Below are 27,581 nucleotides of genomic sequence, written 5' to 3' on the forward strand. Positions count from 1 at the left end.
AAATAGTCATATCATGTCCAGTTGTGCCAGGATATGCTCAACAAACATGTTGAGTTATTGGTCAAGTAGGAGTTACACTGATAGTCAATTTGGGTTTAGATGCATCCATGACAAATTCCCTACCATACTTGGTAGAAAACATTTGTTGGACTTGTAATTCTAGCAAATCTGAACATCAAGGAGCAGCAAAATACAAACTAGATATAGGTTCTCGCAAGTCTAATGGGCATTCTCTAAAAGCACACAGATATCATTAGTAAAATAAGGTATTCTTGAACCACACAAAAGTAGAACAAGATACATTTGATTTTTTTAAAAAAATTGAATGATTTATTTTTAATGCTTCTGGTTTACAATTGTGTCAAGTTTTTGAATCAATGTTTCAAATCACACTCTATGATCCATCAGCAAGATAACATAGTAAGATCACAGAGTGTGATCCAAAACATTGATTAAAAAACTTAAGACACAATTGTAAACTAGAAGCATTAAAAATAAATCAAATGGATTGTGGAAAACTGATGTTCTTAATAATTGAATGATTTAGTATCAAGGGTGTGTACTTCAATCCTTGTTGAAAGATACACCATCAGAGATCATACCACAAAGGATCTCACCTAGTGAAATGCCTAAAAGTTGGTGGAACATGAAATGGAGCTTACTAAATTAGGTCCAAGCCTTAAGGAATTATGTCTTAGCATGCAGATTCCACTGTATGATTGTCTAATAAGATGTGTATGAAATAACTAGAACAAGAGGATAAAGGACATATTAGAAGAAACTGAAAGGAGACATTTAGCTCCAACCTAGTAACATTGATTTTACATTTTGTAAGCCATAAAAATAATTGAGAAAATGAAAAGAAAAATTAAATGGACTTATTGAAAATTAACAAAATCTTAAATAAGCCCCATTTGTAAAGTAGCTAGATATGTCAATTTACAAAATGTAGTATTTGAAAGCTAATAAGACTAAGAGCCAATACACAGTCCAGTTAATAAGATATAGTATTGATCTCAGTTTATATTGATAAATCAGAAATATATGAACATATAGATAAACACATGCATACATGGATGCATTTAGAATCTATTTGAAGTTGAAGATTAATTCGAAGATTCCTCCACACACAAGGATACTTCAAATTAAGTTTCTTGGCACCTTGTTGGCATTCTACGTTATATTTAATGAAACAACACAAAACATAATAGCACACACAAATAAGCTCATCTTAAAATTAGAAAGGATGGTTCTTAAGAACTAAATATTACTCAACCTAAAGCTATGAATATATAACTATGCACACTTTGGAAGATCGTCAATGGGATTTCCATAAAAGAGATAATTGAAAATAAACTTGACCTATCATTTTGAGTCTCATAGGTTGAGCACAAGACCTGAAAGGTTCTTATCTCACACTCAAGGCTTTTAGTATCTAAAAGTTGCAACTACACTGAATCATGAATAACTAGCTGGCTGAAAATAGAGACCAATTGATATATATGCATATGCATTGAATAAAAAAAACTAGTTCTAGAATAAACTACAGTGCAAGATTAAAAAAAAAAGAACCGTAGAAGTACACACATTTACTAAGATGAAAGACCAAAAACCTGAACATTTTTCTTCACTACAATCCCCTTATTAGAACCTTACACAATGCATAAAACTCGAACAAATGTGCAAATAAATCAATCTCTAGAACATAAGCTCACTTTCAACTCGCATCGAGAATATCTTGTGCTAAAGACATTTATATTTAGGTTAAAATGAATATGCTTTTAGATATTTGAAAGCGATAATTACATATCACAAAATAAGTCTTACAAAGAAAGGTTATCCAAAAGCTTCAAGAAAAGTGGACAGTAACTTAGAAGAAGATTTATCCTAGAGAAGTGAAAAAATAAAACAATCTAAATGCAGGTGGCTTCTCAATGCAACAACAATAGGAATTGACCAAAAATTCCACTAGAGACAATTAAAGACGGTAATCATAATTTATTTTCCTCTACTTATTAAAGAACTTTTTTTATCTGGATAGAGAACTACCTATCAATTGAGTCAATTGTTTCTTTTCAATTTGTATAATATGTTCTGTTGAAAGACACATTAATTACCTCTTTTGGCTGTTATAATTAGATGCCCTAGTCTTTCGAGGGTGACCTTGATGGCAACCCCCCCATACTTGTTTGGGGCACAAACATAAGTATTCAAGATGTCAATCAAGCAGTTTAGCACTTCCTAAGGAATCTTAGGGGTGATCCTTTAGACCTTGAGGGGAAATACATGAGGCTCTTGGAATAGATTAAGATTTGTCCCTGCTAGCTTCTTATGGTTACCATCTAGTCTCATTTCAAATTATTGGTTGAGCACATTTTCTTTTGTATTCACTTCATTTAGTTGATTCTCATTTAGACAATGAAAGTCAAAGGTGATTCACTGAATATTGATGCAATGAACATCTTCGAATATGATGAAGACCTTTATGGAAAGATGGTTAGATATCCTCTTGAAGTTCTCGCCATTTTTGACATTGTATTGATGGATGTAGTTGTTCACCTCAAGCCTTTGTGGGAGAAGCACATATAGGTGACTGAATTGTATTTTTGGAAAAATATGTTTTGTCAGTTAGTATGTTTTCATTTAATGACTTTGTTGTTTCAGATTTTGTTTATTTATGCACATAAATATGCCTCAGACTTACATATAACTTTCATTGCATTCAGGCAATAATATTCAATCTTAGAGATACAGTTAACATGCCAGATCTGAATCCATTAGGTAGGCAATGCTTTTTAAAGTTACGTCTTCATTGTTCAATGCTATTTGAAAAATCTAATAAGGGGGTTTTGTTGTCTTTGAAATCTAGATATTGAGAAGATGGTTTCAGTCAAAGGAATGATAATTCGGTGTAGCTCAATTATACCAAAAATCAAAGAAGCATTCTTTAGGTGCCTTGTTTGTGGATATGCTCCAGCACCAGTACCTATTGATAGAGGCAATTCGTTGGATTGCAATTGAACTCTTAATATAACAGTTAATTGTGTCTTCATTGTATGTTATGTTTGTTTCTCAATTTTATTTTGCATAAACTATGGCAAAGAATCTATGGCTTTTGTAATATCCTCCCCTGATTTGAACTTTGACTTGCAGAAATTTAACTTAAGGAATATTGTCAAACACTTTGTATGCAAACTCATAAAGCTGATTTCCTTAATAAATTGCTTTCCAATGATCAGATTTATGAACAACTATGAAGTGACATTAAAATGCATAATACACATCATAACATTTTCACAAACACTTGGCACACATTCAATAGTATATGAAAAATCTGGAAACTCTTTCAATCTGCTAATAAAGGGTGATTTTTAAATGTAGATGTGCACTTACAGCTGCCTTAAAGGCTGCAACAATTATTCATACTTGTATTCAACAATTATTATGCAAAATATCAAAATTTGACAGAAGAAACCTGGAATTAGTTGTCGTAGTATTTTGCAGATGTAGTCGGCCAGCCCTCCAAACTTCTAATCAGCTAGAAAAACAAGTAAACTTGATACCTACACTATTCTCGTCATACTATAGCAAAATACTGTTCATGCCGACTGTAGCAAAATACTATTCATGCGGCACTATAGCAATAACTAACTTCAGATCTGCACCTCAAACCCTTGTAAATTTCTTTATGCAAACGCCCCAAATGAAACCCAGTGTGTTTCCTGAAGTGAAAACACCCTTGATCCTCCTGACTGTTTCTTCCAACAGTGAAGAGAATGCTAGCAAAGAGGGATTCCGTCCTCCAAGCCCAATAATCAGATATCCAGCAACATAACATTAACCTTCATCCAAGCATACAAAAAAAAAAGCTCTTCCATTTCTTTTATAGTGTTCTCACGAGAGCTCAATCCTTCGTTTTCTCAATGTGGGATAAAACATAACTCCCTTTATGTACCTTATGTCTCCAATGTGTTATAAAAATAAAGGGAACTCTTTTAATTTAAATATTTCCCACAAACTATAGTCTATGCATTAATAAAGTTAAATATTTAAATTTAACTTTATAAAATGGCTTTATCAATGCATAACAAATCTTATCAATGATAAATAAGTCTTCCTGTCGATTTTAAACAATTACCATCGACATACCACTGTGACTGAATGTCCGGCCATGTCCAAGATGACTTACTATAAATAGTAAGTATGCCCAAAGTTGCCTCAGAACCCCTCAGAAAGACCTGCAACTGAAACTGTCTAGGCCAAATGGCCTCTAAGCCCCTTTAATGTCCTAGTTAGCCTACGGGACTATGGGGAAATAGGCTAACGACAACATCATGCTATGAATGCTAGAAAGGGGACATTACAGTCCACCCTTCCCAAAATTGCTTGTCCTCAAGCAATTTCAGTTCTGGATGCTACAATATCTGCTCATTTTCCCAAGTAGCATCCTCGACAGGTAGGTTCCTCCACTTCACTAGATACTCCCTGATAGTCCTCCTGCGAAGCACCCTCTCCCTGGAGTCAAGTATGGCCTCGAGAACCAAGATAAGCTTTCCTTCATCATCAAGAGGTGGCAATACTACTGAAGGCACCACATTGTGACCCAATGCCTTCTTAAGGCGTAACACATGGAACACATTATGCACTTTACTGTCTGCAGGCAACTCCAACTCATAAGCTACTTTGCCCACTCTCCTGATTACTTTGAATGGTCCATAGTAGCGTGGTTTCAATTTCTCTGCTCCACTCTTCTTGAGAGAGGACTGTCTATATGGCTGTAACATGAGGTACACCATATCTCCCACCTCAAAAGACCTCTCAACCCTGTGTTGATTAGCATATTGCTTCTACTGATTTTGTGCCTTTTGCAAATTTTCCTTCAAGGATCGCATAATGTCCTGACACTCCTGCAAAGTATCCTTGGCCTTAGGCACCATGTTGTCCCCAAATAACAAATCCAAAAAATTAGGAGCATCATACCCGTATAGTGCCATAAAAGGGGACATTTGAATAGACATATGGAAAGAGGTATTATAGCAGTACTCCCCTAGATGTAGCCACTTCACCCAAGCCTTCTACTCTCTTGCAATGTAGTTTCGAAGGTACCCCTCAACCCATTTGTTCACTATCTCTGTCTACCCATCACTTTGGGGGTGGTAGCTGGAACTCAGAGTGAGCTCTGTTCCACATAACTTGAACAACTCCTGCCAAAAGTGGCTGATAAATTTGTTGTCTCTGTCACTGACTATGCTCCATGGTATCCCATGTAGTCTGAATACCTCTCGAAAAAATAGTTCTGTTGTTTGTGCTGCTAAATATGTAGACAAAATTGCAAAGAAATGTGCAAATTTTGTCAATCTATCTACCACAACAAAGATACAATCCCGACCTTGTGCCTTGGGGAGGCCTGTGATAAAATCCATGGAAATGCTATCCCACTTCTTCTCTGGTATGGGTAGGGGTTGTAGTAAACCACCCGAAAAAGAATGTTCCTGTTTGTTCTACTAACACACAGGGCATTCTCTAACAAACTGAAGCACCTCTGATTTGAGTCCTTTCCAAGTGAAGTGCTCTCTCACCTGCCGATATGTCTTAAAAAATCTGAGATGTCCTGCCATTGGTGAATCATGAAATGCCCTCAAAATCTTCTGCTTCATAGCAGACCCGGGTACTAAATAAATCCTTTCCTTGTAGATGATCAAATCATTTACGATAGTGTATCGACTATCTTGAATAGCTCCCTCAATAATGCTATATGCCCAACTATCCTTAGCATATTCTGCCAAGATCATCTCTCTCCAATCATCCATGACTATCCCAACAGCAAGCAAATGAGGCCTTCTAGATAAAGCATCTGCAACAATATTTTTCTTCCCTTTGACATAGGCTATGTCAAAATCATAGGCCTGTAATTTACTCACCCATTTCTGTTGCATGTCATTAAGGTCCTTCTGTCCAAGGAAATGTTTCAAGCTATTATGATCTGTTTTTACTGTGAATCGGCTTCCCACTAAGTATTGCCTGAACTTAGCTAGTGCGTGCATGATTGCTAGCATCTCTTTGTCGTAGATGTTGTAGGTTCTCTCCACACCTCATAATTTTCTACTCTCATATGTGATGGGATGTTTTTCTTGCATGAGAATAGCTCCTATGCCCTCTCCCAAGGCATCACACTGCAGCTCAAAGAGCCTGGTGAAATCTGGAATGGCTAAAATAGGACATGTACTCATCAGCTCCTTAAACCTGTCAAAACAATCATGAGCCCTCTCTGACCACTTGAAACTATTTTTCCATGTCAAATCTGTAAGTGGTGCTCCTATCTATGAAAATCCCTTCACAAATTTGTGGTAGAACCCACAAAGCCTGAGAAATCCCTTGAGTTGTTAAGTGTTCCTCGGTGGTGGCCAATCCAGAATGGCCCTGATCTTTTCTGGGTCAACTCGAACACTTCCTGCACTAATAATATGCCCTAGATAGAGCAACTCTGTCATCCCAAACTCACATTTACTCATCTTGGCATATAATGACTCCCTCTCTAGAATATTGAGCACTGTATCAATATGCTTCAAATGTTCCTCCCAAGTACGGTTGTATATCAGTATATCATCAAAAAATATCAACACAAACTTCCTCAACTAATCTCTAAACACTCTATTCATACAGGACTGGAAAGTGGCAGGGGCATTTTTCAACCCAAAGGGCATGACTAAGAACTCAAAATGTCCATAGTGGCATCTAAAAGTTGTCTTCTCCACATCCACCTCTCTAACCCGTATCTGATGGTAGCCGGATCTCAAATCAATCTTGGAAAAGTAGCATGCACTATGCAATTCATCAATAAGCTCATCGATGCGTGGGATAGGGTATCGGTTCTTGATTGTCTTCTTGTTTAGCTCCCTATAATCAATGCACATCCTCATTGTACTATCCTTCTTCTTCACCAATACTACTGAAGAAGCAAAAGGACTTTTGCTTGGCCGTATGTGCCCCATGTCAATCAACTCCTTAATTTCCTTTTCTATTTCATCCTTATATCTCTTTGGATGGCGGTAAGGTGTGATGATAACTGGCTTAGCCCCTTCCTCTAATTTAATAACATGCTCGATTCCCCTATCTGGGGGTCTCCCTGGAGGTATCTCACCAAAAATCTTAGTATGTTTGGTTATTATTTTTTGTACATCAGGTGGATACTCTAGTTTATGTTGCTCTGTCATCTCTTGCATTACTCTAAACTCTGATGCCCACTGCACCTAATCATGTCTAAAGAAACTCTGCATCCGCTTGAGTGACACCACTCAAAGTCTCCCATCTGACAAACCTCTGAGCACTATCTTCTTACCATTTTCTTCAAACCTCATTTCCATTTTCTCAAGGTTAAATGTAAACTCTACCAGAGACTTCATCCAGTTCATCCCAAGCACCATATCCTGATCACCAATGTTGACCACAAAGAAATCTCCTATCATGTCATAATCTCCCAAATGAAGCTGCAAGTTGGAGATTTTCTTGGTACATTCAATTTTGAAGCCATCGGTATCCATCATCTTAAATCCCCTATGCTCCTCTGTATGTAGCCCTTTGCATGTCACAAACTTCTCATCAATGAAGTTATGTGTCGCCCCTGTATCAATGAGTGCCACAACTCTTTGTCCATCCAAGGTTCCCCTAACTCTGAAAGTGACGGCCTCCTGTATACTTGACAACTAAGCTATCATGCTATCACCGTGTGCTTCCTCCTATGAAGAATTATCATCATCTCCATCTAATTCGGATGACTACTCTGAATCTCCATCTACTGACTCTTTGGCTGAAAAGTACTCCATTTGCTTAGCTTTTGCTTTCAATGGACACTTATGTGACAAATCCCAAGGCTCCCTGCAATGAAAACAAAGCTTCTTCTTCCTGAGATCATTAAGTGTCTCATTGTCCAACCTCTTACTTTCCTCCTTAGTTGGCTGAACCTCTTTATGAAAAGGTTTCCTATCCTTATCTTTCCTTGAAGGGAAACTCTTTGCCTGGAATTTATTTTTTGAAGATGAAGAGGAATCCAAGTCACGAGCTTTCTTAATGGCTTCCTGCAAAGTGGGAGGGTTGAGAGCTTTAATCCACCCTCTCAACGGATCAGCTAACCCATCCATAAATAGAACTAGTATCCTCTATTCAGATACATCTGTTACTAACACTACAAGTTTCTGAAACTCTGAAATGTTTGTTTCCAATGATCCCCACTGTTTAAGCTGAGCTAACTCCTTGAAATGGAGTTCTGGATTCTTCCTATCAAAACGTTCAATCAGCCTCTCTGTAAACTCCACATATGAGGTAATGTGTGCATGTCCCATAGTGACCATACCATGATGCCACCACTCATGTGCTAACCCATCCAGATGAATTGTTGCATACTTAATAGCTTCTTCCTTGGGCATAGGGTTCAATTGAAAGTATGTGTCAAGATTTTGAACCCAAGCTCTTGCTATAGACTTTCTTGAGCCATCATAATATGGTAACTCAAGTCTCCCTACTTTCTTTTGTAGCTCATAGCTCTGGTTCCTGTCATGTCCATGTGGCATATGTTTCATCTGCACATCCATATACTCCCTAAAGGTAATTGCAGCAGTAAAATTTGGCCCTCTAGCTTCCCAATCTCTCCTCAATTGGTCCTATATATCAGTAATATGGGGCTCTGGTACGAGCTACTCTGGAGCTCTAGGAGGAAATGTAGGAATCATGGGCCTTGAACTCACAGTCCTAGCTCGCTGGGGTGCATGACCAAAATTGTTCCCAACTTGTTCATCTCCATTATGTGTCCCATCCTGATCATTTCCATTCTGATTGTTACCATTCTAATTATTTCCTCCACCCATGTTAGCATTCAACCCCATTTGACGAGCCATCATCTACATCATAAGATCCAATCTCTGATTCTGTTCTTGTGCCCTTTGTTCTGCTACTCGCTGACCCTGTACCAAGGTCTCTAATAACTATAAGAATCTTTCCTCTCCAAGCTCTGGACCGAAATTCCCACCTCCACCTAATCTTGTATTCCTGTCATCTCGGTCACCCATATAGCTGTCTTGATCAAAGAATACCTCCACTGTGTCTGTATGACTGGATTCTATACCCCCCTATACGGATGAACTAGACTATTTGCTTTGCAGGTCTGAACTCCTACTTTGTCTTGTTCTGGTATTGTGGAAATTATAAGGCCCCTGTCGCATGCTCAAACATAAATGCTTCTGATTTTAGTGTTTTGACATTTCATCAAACACTTTCCCCTCTATCCGTCAGTTCCAAATTTCCTATAAGACCTCCACAAGATGGCAGGACTTATAGCTCTGATACCATTGTAATATCCTCCCCTGATTTGAACTTTGACTTGCAAAAATTTAACTTAAGGAATATTGTCAAACACTTTGTATGCAAACTCATAAAGCTGATTTCCTCAATAAATTGCTTTCCAATGAGTAGATTTATGAACAACTATGAAGTGACATTAAAATGCATAATACACATTATAACATTTTCACAAACACTTGGCACACATTCAATAGTATATGAAAAATCTGGAAACTCTTTCAATCTGCTAATAAAGGGTGATTTTTAAATGTAGATGTGCACTTACAGCTGCCTTAAAGGCTGCAACAACTATTCAAAATTGTATTCAACAATTATTATGCAAAATATCAAAATTTGACAGAAGAAACCTGGAATTAGTTGTCGTAGTATTTTGCAGATGTAGTCAGCCAGCCCTCCAAACTTCTAATCAGCTAGAAAAACAATTAAACTTGATACCAACACTATTCTCACCGTACTGTAGCAAAATACTGTTCATGCCGACTGTAGCAAAATACTGTTCATGCGGCACTATAGCAATAACTAACTTCAGATCTGCACCTCAAACCCTTGTAAATTTCTTTATGCAAACGCCCCAAATGAAACCCACTGTGTTTCCTAAAGTGAAAACACCCTTGATCCTCCTGACTGTGTCTTCCAACAGCAAAGAGAATGCTAGTAAAGAGGGATTCCGTCCTCCAAGCCCGATAATCAGATATCCAACAACATAACATTAATCTTCATCCAAGCATACAAAAAAAAAGCTCTTCCATTTCTTTTATAGTGTTCTCACAAGAGCTCAATCCTTCGTTTTCTCAATGTGGGATAAAACATAACTCCCTTTATGTACCTTATGTCTCCAATGTGCTATAAAAATAAAGGAAACTCTTTTAATTTAAATATTTCCCACAAACTATAGTCTATGCATTAATAAAGTTAAATATTCAAATTTAACTTTATAAAATGGCTTTATCAATGCATAACAAATCTTATCAATGATAAATAAGTCTTCCTATCAATTTTAAACAATTACCATCGACATACCACTGTGACTGAATGTCCGGCCATGTCCAAGATGACTTACTATAAATAGTAAGTATGCCCAAAGTTGCCTCAAAACCCCTCAAAAAGACCTGCAACTGAAACTGTCTAGGACAAATCACCTCTAAGCCCCTTTAATGTCCTAGTTAGCCTACGGGACTGTGGGGAAACAGGCTAACAACAACATCATGCTATGAATGCTGGAAAGGGGACATTACAGCTTTAAACAGATTCATGCTTATGAAAGTGATCTCAGAAGCTTTTAGATTCTAGGATTTTGCAAATAAGATCTTACTCCTTATTGTGACATGGCCACTATTGATCTACTCTCTATAACCTTAATTGGAACTAATAGGACACCGTACATGAGGTTCTTCTCACATTGAGATGTTTTCTTGATGAAAGCTATATATGAGAGAACACATTTTTTTAGTGTGAAAAAATCCCTGTATGAGAACTTTCACACCAAATTTTATTCTCATATTCCATGAGAATCTTCTACTGAATTTTGTCAAATGTATTTCATGTTTTTTTTAAAAATCTCATATCTTTGCTTCACTACATACAATGGTACTTGCTGTATAAAAGTGTTTTTGTTGGATTTGTATTCACATCCTATTTTATGCTTCAAATTCTTAGGTCAGATTGATGAATGTACACATTGTGCAAGGCCAGAATGTGCTGCTATGAATTCTTTGACATTGATGCATAACAGATGCAGGTAGGAACTTGTTGATTTTAGTTTATGCATGATTTGAAGCTGCATTTTCAAGACCCTGAAGACAACTATATCCTTTTACTTTGTGGTTAGGTTTGCTGATAAGCATACTATAAGGCTACAAGAAATGCCTGATGCCATTCTAGAGGGGAAAATCCTGCACACCGTTAGCTTGCTGATGCACGATAAACTTGTTGATGGGGCAAAACTTGGTGATCAAATCAAGGTGTGTGTGACATTACATGATATACAAATTCTACACTCATTTTTATTGTGAAGTGTTAGCATTTGAAGGTTGGCATTGGTTTTTTTTGTAGGTTACTAAGATTTTCAGAGCTATGACAGTTAGAGTGGGACCAAACCAAAGGATTGTGAAATCCCTATTTAAAGCAAAGCTCTCAAGCCTATCTTAGTCCATTTAAGTTGGAAATGAGGACCTTAATGCTATATTCTATGATTTCTAATTCTAATTTGTAAATCATTTCCTGATGCAGACCTACATTGATTGCCTTCATCTGAAAAAGGTAGACAAGACAAGATTGTGAGCCGAAGATCCAATGAAATGTAATACCAATAGTGATGGTTTTTCCTCTTTTCAAGAGGGTGATATGTCACCATCTGATTATGAAGCTAAGGTATAAACTCATACTTTTTACCTTTTGCATATAACATGAATTTTGCAAGCTCTGAAATTGAATTTTGACTACCAATTTCCAAATTGAGAAGTTGAAAGAACTATCTCACATGCTTGATATCTATGAGAGGCTAACTAGGTCCTTAGCTTCGAGTATTTGGGCACTAGAAGATGTAAAGAAAGGGCTCTTGTGCCAGGCATCTTTCTTTGCATTCATGTTTGATTAATTGGTAATTTTTTGCATGTCCTTTGAACCATATGTTAACCATTATGCTTCTTAAACAACTTTTTGGGGGAACTGTAGTAAAACTAGCTTCAAGCACTACTTTTTGTGGTGATATCAACATCCTACTTATTGGGGATCTAGGTACAAGTAAGTCTCAACTACTTTAGTATGTGCATAATTTGGCTCTTCAAGGCATTTATACAAGTGGTTGTGGAAGCTCTATGGTTGGTTTGACTGCTTATGTATCAAAGGATCCTGAAACTAGTGAAACAATAAGTTATTAACTCAATTTGTTGATCATTGAGCTCTTTGGGCTGCCTGCTCCCCCACTGCTACCTACCACTTTATTCTATATAAACTACTTATTTCTTTGAACTCAACAGGTTCTAGAAAGTGGAGCATTGGTAATGAGTGATAGGGGTATTTGTTGCATAGACAAGTTTGATAAGATGTCAGACAATGCTCATAGCATGTTACATGTGGTGTGATTTTTCTTTGAGCTCTTCAAATTATGTGCTTTAACTAGTTTCTTGACTTCATAATCTATGTTGTTGGTTGACTTGTATATCAATGTCTAGTCATTCCTTTGAAGTAGGTTATGGAACAGCAAATAGTCTCAATTGCAAAGGTTGGGATCATAGCATCTCTAAATGCAAGAACATTTGTTTTAGCTTGTGCCAATCCTAGTGGTTCACACTACAACCCTAGATTGTTAGTGATTGACAATATCCAACTTCCTCCAACATTGCTTTCCAGGTGGAGTATGTTTGGTTTTAGAATTCAAGCTAGAGAATTTATTTGTTGTAACTCAAGTATAAAAGAATCACAAAAAATGCTTGCAGTTTTGATTTGATATACCTAGTGCTTGATAAAGCTGATGAACAAACAGACAGGCGCCTTGCAAGGCATCTTGTTGCATTACATTATGACAAGCCAGAGGTAAGTTCTGATTTGGTCAATACTATGTAGTAATTATTGGGGGGTCCAATGACCTGATATTTTTGATGTGAACTACATTATGATTCTAGGACCAAATGTTGGATGCATTCAACCTCCCGACTCTCACTTCGTATATCACTTATGCAAGACAACGTATAGATCCTAAGATATCTAATGAGGTAGTAGAAGATCTAATCTGTGGTTATGTTGAAATGCGTAGGAAGGGAAACTTCCCTGGCAGTAGCAAGAAGGTTAGCTCAATATATTCTCAAATTCAATTTTTGTATAGTATGCTTACAAGTTACACACGTGAAAAAAGTAACGATATATCTCATACTTCTACTAAAGAATGCATCTACATGTAGGGCAATTCTCATGTTATGTTAACTTGTTCTCCTGAATGAATTATATAGGTTATCACAATGACTCTGTGCCAAATTGAAAGCTCAATAAGAATAAGCGAAGTCCTCGCCTGCATCAGATTCTCTAAGTGGGTAAGAAAATCCTATGTAGACAAAAGTGGGTTACATTCCTAAATGTTTTAAAGATAGATTGAGGCAATAAAAAGATATCTTACATTCCAATTCTACAGGTTGAAAGGTGTGATGTGGCAGAATCATTCTAGCTTCTTGAAGTTGCAATTCAACAATCTGCCATTGATCACTCAACTGGTAACCATTGTGCATCTTTTGCAATGAGGATTGTCAGTTCATTTAGTTGTATATTGAATGCATTATCTTCACAAAATTAGTCAGTTCTGAAAGAACTATGTTAATTGGAAGCCACTGAATGCATTTGAGTGCCATGGTTACAGGGACCATTGACATGGATCTCATAAACATAAGAGTTTCAGCCAATGAAAGAATGAGATGAGCCAATCTTATTTCATCACTGAGGATTCTTATCATGGAAAGGATGCAGGCAAGGGGACCATCAACCCGTATTACTAAGGTAACATTCTTTATACTTCCCTAAATAGTGTTGAGAAAATTGTTGGTATGGCACCTAACCAGATATGAATGAATGCAATCACAGTTGATGGAGGAAATGCACAAATAGGGATCCAAGGAAGTCATCCTAAATGATGTAAGTAATTCTTTATTGTGAGTAAATTTCAAGCTATTTCTAGCTTCATTTTCTTGGGGGAAATGAATACATAATGAGTTATGTTGTTCAATTTCAGATTTGTAATGCAATTGGAAACCTTGTGAGTGAGGGGTTTGTTACAATTCATGGGGACAATGTGAAGAGGACCTTAACAAGTTTTGAGGATGATATGGCCCCTATAATAATTAGTAATGAAGTATCTGATAAGACTACAGTTAGTGTGTTGTGGAAAATTGTTTTAATATGCCCTAAGCTTCATGCTCTGTAGTACATAGTAGGGTACTTTCTCTTGTAAAAAATCCCAAAAAATTGAAGGAATCCAAAGCTTGGGTGTACTATATGTGACAAAGACAACCACCGAGGTAATGATGGATTTCTTATAATTCTTGCTCAGATAAGAGGATGATAATTATAAATTATGAGAATCTTTTTTTTTTTATGAAGTTTTGGAGTGAGGAAAAAGTAATTGCAATTATAAAGGTATTTTTTCTCAACCAACGTAATGGAAAAAGTTCATTTTAATGTTCACAATGGTGTTTTTCATCTCCCTCTAGTTTCACATGGTTACCTAAATATAAAGAGAATTAAATATAAAAAGAGCAATTTATTTTAATCTATATTTTAAATTAAATATAAAGAGGAAAAATTAGAATCTAATCTTGATGTAGTGATGATTCTATGGTGGTGACTTCAACAATTGAGAATGTTGAATATCATTAGCATCTTTTCTTCCATACACACCAATGATGTCAATTATGGTGTCGTGAAGACTTGGTTTTCTATGAATAGCTACAAGGGAGAAACAAAAAAAGTGTAGAATGCAAATGAATTTACTTGGGACAATGCATCATATGCTATACTATGAAGCAACTACAAGATGTGCAAACACATAGCTATTAGCTATTTCTCTAGATATGATCATAAGAATTTTTCAAGATGTAGAACATTGTTATTATAAACTTGAAGCACTTATAAGGAAAAGGGACCAAAAAAAAAGACAGCGAAGAATCATTATCAAATTGGGAAGTCATTATTCAAAATTTATGAATCAAAGGGAATCCCAATGTACAAGATATTATAGAGGTGAATTCAAAAGCTTTATAAGAGTCTAGCAATCATGAACATGATACATTGCAAGGATAATCTCTAATATTTATGCTAACCACAGTTAGTTTCAAGCCAGAGAATTCAAGAAAGAATAGGGATTGTTTGAAATTACTCGGTGAACAATCAACGGGAGATCAATGGAAAGAAAAAATATGTTGAAAGATAGATACCCACATTCATCTCCATGTATGCACCCAAATGAACTGGTTAATGAAATTTGGTGAGGTCTCTGCATACAAGGTACATTGAACTAAAAACTTGTGTCAATTGACTAAGCATCGATGACTAGGAAATCATAGTTGGAAAGGTTCACCACAATCTATTACAGGTCAATAGAGAAGATCGATCTTTTTTTATCAAAGGACAAATATGTATGAAAACCTAGAACCATACTTTTTTCTGAGCCTCTATTAAGCATGCATATCAAACATATATTTATGCATACCAAAAATGAACAAGGTATGTTAATACCTGCAGTTGACAATAATTTTTGATATGATCCTGATCGTTGATTTATTATGTGTTGACCTAGTCTTATAAGCACTGATACTTAGGAAAATACTTTCCTTGACACCTTGTCACATTGTGGTCTTTCTCAACTTATATGGATAATGTCTCCAGGAAGATAGACATTTCTTGGGAAATCGTGGCCTTCAGACAAGATCATGGCTCTTTAGACTCAAATTCAATCATGCTCCTTCGTAAGAAATTGTTACCATTGATTGGTTTGGTTTGCTAAATCATATCCCTTAATGCTCCTTCCCTCACTTGTGTATAATAACTAACTGTTGCTGCTGTAATAATGATCACTGTCTAGTATGTGTTTGTTTCTATTAATAGTTGTTCTCAATGCCCTACTGTCTGGTCGCTCATTCTCAGAAAATCATGAAGTCTTAGATAAGATGACTTTTTATGGTATTAATATCTCCCTCATGGTGGGGGCATGATAAGGGTCATGAATGTCGCAGATCATCCTTACATTTTGATTCATATCTCTATTTTATTTTAGCTCTAAAAGAATTGTTGATCAAGTTCTATGTCTGAAGTCACTAATTTCTTCATGGAATACTCAGGAATATACACAGATAAAAATTGTTCTTCTTCATGGGATACTCAGATATATGGAATGATATTAGACACCATTCCTCTCTCTATCATGTTCTACAAACTATTATACTCTCTTTCACTTGCATTGCTCTCTTTGTTGTCTAGAAAAATGTTGTGCACAACAATATCTAGGTATTGAGAATGCAGTTAGTGATGATTTTAATCCTTACCAGTTTCACAATGCATGAAATCTATTGCTAAAGATTTTTTATGGGGTGGAATATTGAGGGCATAAAAAGTTTCTATGAGCATAATGGATGCTTCCCTAACATGCAAAAAACTTTGTAACAATTTAATCAGATACAGAACTTTTCAGCTATCTCAGAATTCATTCAAGTGATCTAAATGTAGAACAACTATGTTTTGAAGCTCATTGAGAATTGACCCACAAAACATGAATGTGGCTAATCATTGGATTCAAATGATCATACTGCTATATTTTTTAATAGAAAGTAAAATATACATATCCCAAGCGATAAAATATATATCAATATGTATTTATCATTATAAGCTTCATATATTGAAAAAATATTTTAAAAGTTGCCTCTATTTTACTCTCCTGGCATTATTTACTTGAATAATGTTACTAAAGTAAGTCCACATTAAGCAAGTTACACCTAATATTAATACTAAGGTTTATGATTTATTTACCTTGTAAACTAAAAACCTTGAAGATTAATTGTATCTGCTGATCCAACAAAGTCAACTATACTCATTACAGCCTTCCTCTAACTATAGCTCATGTTATTAGAAAAAACACTTTCTAGATTTTTATAAAAATCCATCTTAATTGGTAAGATCAACCATAAAGTCTCATTCTCAACGATCGTCAAAGTAAACCCATAGTCTTAGATTGTAATAGATTTATCATGGATACTAAAATTGGGGCATAGATATAGATTAAAATAGTGAAATGAGATGTTTTAACTGTAAAGATATAGAAGAAGAAAATAAATGAAAATGTTTGATAGTAAAGATCATTACACTATTAATGCTGTTCAATTTTGAATACAAGATGGATAAAGCTGAATATGAACAAATTGCTTTGAGCTTTGATATGCTCTCTGTATTTTAGAGACACACCCAATCAAGCATAAAATACCTTCTTAGGAGATTGGTTAGTGGTAATTTCAATGCTACTTCCTACCCTTAATGCATTATTTTCCCAACCACTATGAAACTAGAATAAAATTAACTGATGATATTAATGAGAACCTCAGCAACCTGAATTGCTTGAACATAGCGAGAAGGAAAGAAACTAAATAGATCCATCCAAACCAAGGAAACTCAATTATCTCTGGTATATGAGGGTTGGTAAGGAGTAAAATAGGAGATAAGATCCAAGATTTTTATGAAGATATAGGTATCTATTCTAATAGTTATGTGGAAGGGATGGCTATGTGACATGGTATTAGATCTTTTTGGGAACTAACGGTTGAAAAAATCATTTTGGAAGAGGAATCCAAACTCATCACAGATATCCTTTTGAATTAAGATAATAGGTCCTAGAGAAATATCAACCTTATGAATGATTGTAAATGAAGGATAGCCATGTTTAGATAAGTCAAGATCACACATACTCTAAGAGAAGGAAATGGGGCAGTAGACATCCTAACTAGATTTTGGGCTACCGAGAAGTGAAAGTGATTTTTTATGTACTCAACTAAAATGAATTTAATTAATGATAAAAAAATTAAATATTTGGAAAAAGGCGAGAGGTGTTTTCAAATTATTTTATTATAAATGACATTAATCTATTGTTTATTTTGGCCGAAGGAAAGTTTAATTATCAAATAGACATATTTAAGGGGAAAATTTTTGTTACTAATAGGAAGGTTAAGGTTCCTAAGTTAGAAAACGAGAGTAGTAAGAAGGGGATGATCACTAATTTTAGGATAATATCTACAGATTGTATGGCATATAAGATTAGCTTGCCCAATATTAATTTGAATGTCACCATTAAAACATGCCACCATTTCACTTTTAATGAAATATATGGAAAGGAATTTGGAGATGTAAGAAGGGAGAAAAGTGCAAAGAATTCAGAAACCTTGCCAATTCTTCATTAATTGCCAAATGTGCCAAAGATGTCAAGGTGGATTACGTGAGATTTAATATTTAAAAAAGTCTCTGACTTAACAAGAAAGGCTTTACAATGTAATTATTACAACTGTGATTTATTAAGGCTACAATATTTAAAAGGCTACACTATTCTCAAAGTTTCTTGGTTCTCTTCTCTAAGAAATAGGAATTCATCTATAGAGAAAATGTAAAAGTGCAAGGTATCTTATAATGCTGCCTTTGTTAAAGATACCAAGAGCTACAGCGCATTCCTGCCAAGAGTTGGCAGGTGGTTCTTGGAAATAGGAGAAAATGGAGAAATTAGAAAAGGTTGGGAGGAAATATGTTAGAATGAACAATTTCTACTCTTTTATCAGAATATAGGGAGAAAGTATAATCAACATTTCTCAAATTGCATCTTTACTATAGTTTTTGATAGAAACTAATAAGCTTGCAAAAGTACTAGTTTAAGTGATATTTTTAAAATATTTGAATTAGTGTGGATTGCCTCCAATGATGTGAAAGCGCAACCACATTAATTTGAAGAGTCATAAAACAATGAGAGAAATTGAAAGATTGTAAAGAGTTCAAAAATAAAATTAAAACTAATAATAAAATGTGTAGGTTAAAATCATTAGCCAAAAGCATTAAAGAATGAAAGGCAATGACGAAAAAAGAAAAGCATATTCTAAAACTAAAAGGGAATAGAGTAGATGACTACTGTTAATGTGGAACATGGTGAGGCTCATGATAACTATGACAGCTAGCTTATTTGCCAACAAGACACCCATCATGCGATTTTTCTGCACAAATCTAGACTCACATTTGTTGCACTTTCTCTATCTATTGTTTTTTTAGTGAGGGGTCAATGGGACTGCTCTTGTATCTGCTCAAAAACTCATTACAGTGAGAAAATCCTAATGTGTGAATTCATGCAATGCATAGACATGTTTTAGTAAGGACATAAATTCCTGTGGATTGCCTGTTATGTTTTAAGTTCATTTCCTGCATTTCTAGGATCTTTTGGCTCTGTAAATTTAAAACACAATCAGCCAATTATTAATTATAGGTGAGTGTTGCTAAATAATATAGTTGAAGAAATGATATTGTGTCAGAATGCTATGCTTCCATGTGCCTCTACATCACTGGTACCGGGTGCATCTACCATACCAAAGTTAATCAAAAGTAGATATCATGGTCAACAAACCTTTAGATTTAAAGCATTATTAAAACAAGAGTCGGGTAAAATCATGGCCTATACCTAAAGTTTTGGGATTTTCAATTAAAGGACAATGAAATCGATGTGGTGAAAACAAAAAGAGATCATTCAAAAAATGGCTAATCATAAGACAAAATGAAGACAATAACTAAACGGTTCCTGTACTTTAAAAATACCAGATGAAACCAAAAATACAGACCACCATTGAGGCACACAATAAATAAATCTTCTTGTTCAGTGAAAAGTTGCCCATTTTGGCAGATGCTTGTATCAAGGAGACAATAAGTTATAATTAACTTGAATCTACTTTAAAGGACACTCACATTTCAGAAATGTGATATTGATAAAAGTAACATGCCCAAAAGCGTAAGAATATATTCTTGAATGTAACATTTCCCCTAGTATTTCTTAAGATTTAAACTGGATATGAATTCCACTTATAAATATACTTTGTATATATCGAGATTTGTCAAATCCATTGAAATATGTCCTTACCTTGTACCTATGCAGACTACACTTACAAAAAAATAAACAATTTACAGAAACAATAAACGATTCAATCCTACTCCCAGGGTTGTACCGTTCTAATGATTGCTAGATCAAGGGGTTAAATCCTAATATACCTGTAATTTGGGGTAGGTAGGGCAGGTGACTCCTAGGTAGATATAGGAAGAAAGAATGCCTCTGGCAACCATGGTGGAGGAATGATTTTCTACAACTGTTCTTAGTAGGCCATCACAAATTAAAACTTAAACCTATAACCATTCTCCTGCTCCTTCGTATGCTCGGCCAAATGATTTTTCATTTTAAAGTGAAAGCCCGTGTTGGTCAAAATTTTGATCAACACGGGTTAGATTTTTAAAAAAGAGAAAAATTTCCTTCTACAATCTGACCAACCTAAACCTTTTTAATTGATGGTCAAAATTTGGGGTCAAATGTAGTAGTACATGCTTCATCTGTATTCTTGGGTTCAGCTTGAGATATCAAACATAGTTCTTCATTGACTCTACTTCTTGTCATCACATCTTTATCTTTTCTTCTGATGATCTTCTCAGATGGATGATTCTTTATCATATTCTTTCCCTAAGTAAGAGTTGTTATCTCAACTCTTGGCTCTACTGAAGGTTCCAAGCTTTGTTCCTACCTCAGATCTCCTTCATTCTGCAAATCATTATTAGTCTTAAGAAATACTCCATCATTCCTTGGCTTAGTAACAACATCATTAGCTGAATTGTAATCAACTATTCTCTCTCGTATCGTGAATGTCTCATCAATTCTCACATTTGCACACTCCATAAAATTTTTAGTTCTTTAATTATAACATCTATAAGCCTTGATTTCCAATGAATAACCAAGAAACATATATTTGTCACTTCTAGCATCAAACTTATCAATATCATTATCTCTTTTGATATAACACTTACTTCCAAAAATTCTAAAATACTTAATTGTAGGTGAGTGACCAAACCATAGTTCATAAGGGGTCTTTTTTGTGTCTTTCCTGACTTGTACTCTATTCATAGTGTAGACTATTGTATTCATAGCTTCTCTCCAAAACATCTTGGATACTTCATTCTCAGCTAACATAGCTCTTACAGCTTCTATTACTGATTAGTTTCTTCTCTCTACTATGTCATTCTGTTCAAGGGTTCTCTGAGCTGATAATTATCTTTTGATTCTATTTTCTTCACAAAACATGTTAAACTCATTTAAAGTAAAATCTCCTCCTCTATCTAATATTAGACATTTAATCTTCATACCAGATTCATTCTCGACTCTATTCTTGAATATCTTAAACTTATCAAATGCCTCAAATTTCTCTTTAAGAAATGCAACCCACATTATTCTAGAAAAGTTATCAACTAGAATCATAAAATACCTTTAACCATGGAATCCTTTAGTCTTCATAGGACCACTGAGATCTATGTGTACAATCTCCAACTTTGTTGTAGTAGTAAACTTCCTGTAGGAAAAAGAAGTCATATTATGCTATGCAAACACACATTCCTTGCAGATTGTGTTAGCAAGCTTTACAATCTTAGGCAAATCTCTAACTGCAAACATAATACTAGTCTTCACAATACTGTCAAATTTTATATGAAAAAATATCTTATGCCATAACCAACTATCATCTATCTTTGCAACTAAACATGTCATTTCAGTAGGAATCAACTAAAATACATTACCTCTAGATCTGGTTCTTTTTCCAATTACCTTTCCATCTTTGTCTCTGATCCTGCATGTCTTCTCTGGAATTGCAACTAATAACCTTTTTCCACTTGTTGTCCAACACTCAAAAGATTATGCTTCAAACCATCAACAAAATATACAACCTCAATGTTAGTTTTACCTTCAAGAGTTATAGATCCAATACCTTTAACTTGGCATGTTGCATTATTTCCAACTTTGACAATGCCTCCATCCTGAGTTTCGAAGTCAACAAACTTGTTCATATCACCAGTCATATGATGTGAACAACAACTATCAATTATCCAATCAGATCTCTTTTCAACCTATGACACCAATGCTACCTTTTCTAGACTTCCTTCTTTAATTGACACAAATCCAATTTCACTATTACTAGCACTTATTGCTTGTCCATTAGAATCATTATCTTCATTTGCATAAAAAAACTCTTTATCTTTTCTAGGTTTGTAATGTCCCTTATACTTTTTCTCTCTCTTAGGGAACTTAGATTCATAATGACCATATTCATCACAAGCCCAACATTTAAAGATTTTCTTACCTCCTTTTTCTCTTCTTACTAGAAGGGCTACTCCTTCTTCAATCTTTCTGTACTCCTTAGATCTGTTGATGCTAGCAAAATCTCCTCTAGCACTTGTGCTTCTTGATAAATTAGTTTGAATATTCAAGGCACTAAAAGTTGTCTCTATTTTGGTCAATTCTCCAAACTATCTAAGCTCATTCTCAATTGCTTCAAGTCTTCCAAGCAATGTCTCCTTTGTGAAATCTTTAGTACAAGATATCAATAACTATATCATTTGAACTGCTGGCTTAAATACTAGTGTTAAGCTCTTCAATATCTTCCATATCACCTCATCATCTTCTTTGGTTCCTTCTTGAAATCTAATACCTATAGTAATTTATGATATCCAGCCTACAAATATTCTTATAGATTCATCTTCCATCATTTTAGCATCTTGAAATGCACAAATACAACTTTGTAGCCTCAATTTCATAGAATGTTCATCACCTTCAAAACTATTTTCCAAAGCTTTCCAAATAAAATGTGAAGTAGCAAGTGATTTTACCTAATTGTATTCAATTTTAGGAAGTATAGTCAACAATGTTTCTCTAGCTCTTATGTCACACATAAAAAAATCTCTTTTTTCCTTCGTACAAGTTTCCAAATCCTTTTCAACAATGATTTTCTTCACTAACTTTGTCAAGATCCAATATATTGGACCCATACACAATAGATGTGTCTTCTTCTTTTCCTTCTAGCTGTCATAATTTGTTCCATCAAACTTTGGACTATCTTTCCTAAACATGTTCACCATGGAACTCCCAAAGTTGTTAAACTTTATCTTCAAGGACCTGATGCTCTAATACCAATTATTAGAAACAATAGATCATCGAGATAACTAGGGGGGTGAATCAATTATCCAATAATTAAACAATTTATCTTCATTAAAAAACTTAACCATTCAACCAAAGTAAACAAAAACCATACAAAGATGCACATATACAATTACACTAGATTTGTTGACTAGGGAAACCCTTGATTAGAGGGAAAGCCCCATTGGGAATGATGCCCACAAGATGATGTACTAATATAAATATTCCTTGTTAGAGGATGGACCCTATTAGGAGTCTATTACAACATTTAGTACATATAAGTCCCTATTAGGAGACTTTAAATCCCTATTAGGAGATTCTATCCCTATCAGGAGTTGTGCCAACCCTATTAAGAGTTGTAGTATAATGTATGCAAGATGAACCCACTGCCTAAACATGCAATTTCAACTAAAAGAAGAGCTCACTGCTCAAACAAACAATTTACTATTATGTTCTTCTTTCCTTTGTTATGTCAACCAAACCAATCACTTTCGGACCTTGTGGACTAGGTCATAAACCACAGATCCAAATATCTAACCTCAGATCACTCAACAAAATTTTGGCAATGAAGTTTCCTTCACTTTCACTCTACTCTTCTCACTTTTTCATTCCGCTTTTATTGCTACTTGTCATCAATCAAAAACCATACATTATTATAAATGAAAATTTCCTTCCTTTATACCGAGTCCATAATACAATTCCCTAAGTCAGCTATTAGACCTTCTCAATTTTTATTATAGGACCACATTAAGAACATGTTACACTTAGTGATAACATTAATCTTCCACTTTGCATATTGAATATATTTTTGTACATGTAATATTATGATGAGCTAACTTAGCCACATCATCACCAACATGTCCTCTTCACATCCTCAACCTAAATTCTAAAAATAACAACTCTGGTAAGAGATATAACAAGTTTACTAGAAGATGTCTCTATAAAGTCTATCTCAAAACAATCACCAAAACTTACATAACTTCTTCCAAACTTATCATTTCTTCATCTGACATTAACTCTATTTACAAGTTACTAAGAAGTATCTCCCATAACCTTGGATATTTAGTATACTCAACTAGCCATCTCTACCAACTTGATCTTTCTGTTGTTCTTCTGTCAGATACCACATAAAATTGCTATATTGACATCAATGAAAAACTTAGTCATGAATGTAACATATCATCATAGTAATATATCTACAATACTCCCCCATAGGAATATCATCAACATTCATGCTTCTAACAATCTCTCGACAAACATACAATTGAAGAATTATTTCCAATATTATGTGTGTGGTCCCTTTTCATCTGACCAACTTTATTACATGCATAGAATCTATCTTTGAATTTGTTCCTTACTTCTTTAGGTGATTCATATCGATTAGGTTGCTTAGATACATCAACTTGCTTAGGCTAATTAATTTGTTCAACTTGCTTGGGTATATCTTTAGATTGTATTGACTCAATCTTTTTTTGATTGTCTTCTCTATATTTAGACTAATGGACAACAAGACCTGGTTCTTTTCTAACTTCAAACTTCTTAGTTGACTTTTCTCTGAGGTATCCAAGACCTGTCTTATCATAAGAGGGTCTTGTATAAAGATCTTCTCATCAATATTTTTAATGTACTAGAACATAACTTCTCAAGTTGTATCTTAGACTAAGTTAACTCTCCTTTCACAATAGTATTATATATCTCAAATTCTACATATTGTAACTTTTTAGACTCAAGATCAGATGTTACTTTGGTAATACTGGATCTCACATCTACATTTTCAACTTTCAAATTTGACTTAACTTTACTGTTATCATCATTCAAGCTCAACTTCAAATTAGTAATCTTCAGTTCAAGCTTTAGGATCTTATTTTATTTCTTCAATCTTGAAACTTCATCATTTTCCTTGATCTAATCTTTATACTTTTTCTTGGACTTAAGATAATCTATCATGTCTTTCAACTTCCCAATGTAATCTTTAACATCTTCATAACTGTCCTTTAGAGTATCTATTTCATTAGTAAGAATATCAATCTTCTCAAGAAATTCTTCTAGGTTCTTATGTAATTGTTCCACATCCCTAGGCATCTTACTCAAGCTGTTAGGATTTCTCTGAGTAATTGTGCTCCGATAGAAATTGTTATAAATAGTAAATATTGAGAGGGGGGGGTGGGGAGGTTAATAAGTAATAAGTATTTCACAAACTTTTTTCCTAAAACTGGATTTATTTAATAACTTTACAACTTGCATAAGAAAGTAAACTATGTTGGTTCACATTAAACACAATCAGAAAATAAAGTAACTCATAGCACCACATTTTGCTAACTAGGGAAAGCCTGGCCAAAGGAAAACCTTGATGGGAATGATACCCACAACATGATCCACTAATCAAAAGTATCTAGCTAAAGATAATGACCCGATTAGGAGTGTATTACATCCATGTTGTGTTTCAATCCTTGTTAGAGGACTTAGGCCGAGTTAGAATCATCAATCCTATTAGGAGTTGTTATATACAATTTACTAATGTATGCATAATGATACCAATTTATCCATGTTACCCTTTTATAAAGGAAAAGGCTAACAAAAGTATAACTATTCAACTTCAATGACAAAAAATTGATATTATTATTTAGGATTTGAAAATGAAGTAAACTAATCAAATGTGTAGAAATGGATGAAGTTTGAGATTATTATTTTTAATCATCATTTGGAATAAGAATTGATATATTTTCCTAATTTTTAAGGATGTTTTTTATTTGCTGAAAAATGTTGAAAATGAGGGGTCTAGTTTCCACCAAAAACAAATTAACCTTCTTCTATTTGATCTTAGATTATGTTAAAGATGACATGTATAGCTAGATCAATCAAAACTAAAAATTAGATTTTGACATATATTTTCTCTTTTTTAATAATTCAAATTTCAACTCATGTGAACTCGATAGTTTTCATCTCCCACCATATTTTTCAAAATAAATCTATTCTAACCTAAAGAAAAAATAATTCATTTTGGAAGAGGAATCTCTCCTGTAGAACATTATATGCTTTTAATTTATTTTTTAGAAGACTTTTTTTCTTTCTCTAAATCAACATCTTCTCAAGTATTAAGATACATACTTATAGTATTTTTTAATTACAATATATTATATCTAAGTAAAATATTAGAAATTCTATATGAGAATATTCTTAACTTTGATCTCTATAAAATCATGTTTATGTGGTATTGAAAAGTATCATTAAAAAGAGTAAGAGTTATTGAAATGTTCTTTTTTTGAAATAATTTTATTTCTTTAGTAATTGGACACAAACTAGTATAAAATATGCATTTAATACACATTTTCAACTGGAAAAGTGTGATATCATATATAACTTACCTAGAATGAATTTATATAGATCATAGGTTTGAACAATTTCTTTTTTAGATAGAAATAATCAAATTCAGACATTTTTATAGGTCGGCCTAAAAGGTGACATGACTTTGTACTTTTATCCAAGTACATCGATTACCAATCATTCCAAAAAAAATCTATTTTGAAAATCTTTAAAAGAATGCAAGGACAACCCAAAATCATGACATACATAAGAAGCATCCTATCCTTCCATGTCAAAAGTAATAATAACTCAAAGAGAAAGTAATCAATAAAGTAACCAACACATATACACATAAACTAAGCTTTGTTGACTTATAGTTCTATGTCATAGGGTTATGACTAAGCATAGTGAACTCAAGGCCCTAGCGTGGAACCAAGATCTCTAATACCATATTTAAGAATTGCTCTTGCAAAACCAATGCCACATAAGTAATCTCCATAAAATGTAGAAGTATAAAAAATTCAAGGTCATTTGAATATTGATCATTCAATAGTAATTAATATTAAAAGAGTTATACATGAAGGTAGGAGATAAGATGAAATGTTTTAAATAAGTACAAAATAGTTATTGGAATATCATCATGTACTAAACTTGTCGACCAAACTATCAAAGCTCCATCACTTATCCAAGTACATGACCTTTCAACTTAGTTAATGCTAACTTAACCCTCTATAGATCTACAATATTCTCAAGCTCAAAATAATTCATTAGGATCTAAAGAACTAGAATATTTGACACCTCCATTATATGAATCTTACTAACTTGTGCTATAACTCTTAGCAATCTTTTTTCTTTTGTAGGGATCTCTACTTCAAGTACTTTAAGATCTTTAATAGATTCCACATATTTATCTATTATTTCTTCTTACTCCATTCAAAAAAAAAAGATTTCATTCCTTATCTCTGCGTTAAATTCTTCAAATAAAAGTGTCAAACTCTTAGAATTCATCCTTCTAAGTGGAATACTGATTCAAACAAGGTGAAACTGCCTCAATCTTTAGTGATCTTTCCACAAAAAAGAAGTCAATAGGTTTGTAAAAAAATACCAACACAACTTATGTAAGTCCTATACAATTCTGAGCCAAAACCACAATCTGCCACCTCACAACCAAGAAGTCTAGGTCTTGAGAAGTCCATTAAGATAAACCAAG

General features: G+C 34.3%; 1 pseudogene; it reads left to right on the forward strand.

Annotated features, from left to right (window-relative positions):
- Positions 1-2,418: 2,418 nt before the first annotated feature.
- Positions 2,419-27,581, forward strand: part of LOC149534198 (DNA replication licensing factor MCM4-like) — a 62,513-nt pseudogene continuing 37,350 nt past the window's right edge.

The sequence above is a fragment of the Cupressus sempervirens genome, chromosome 10 (assembly GCF_028749045.1).
Source record: "Cupressus sempervirens isolate cs-2001-9-10 chromosome 10, ASM2874904v1, whole genome shotgun sequence".
NCBI classification, from domain to species: Eukaryota; Viridiplantae; Streptophyta; class Pinopsida; order Cupressales; family Cupressaceae; genus Cupressus; species Cupressus sempervirens.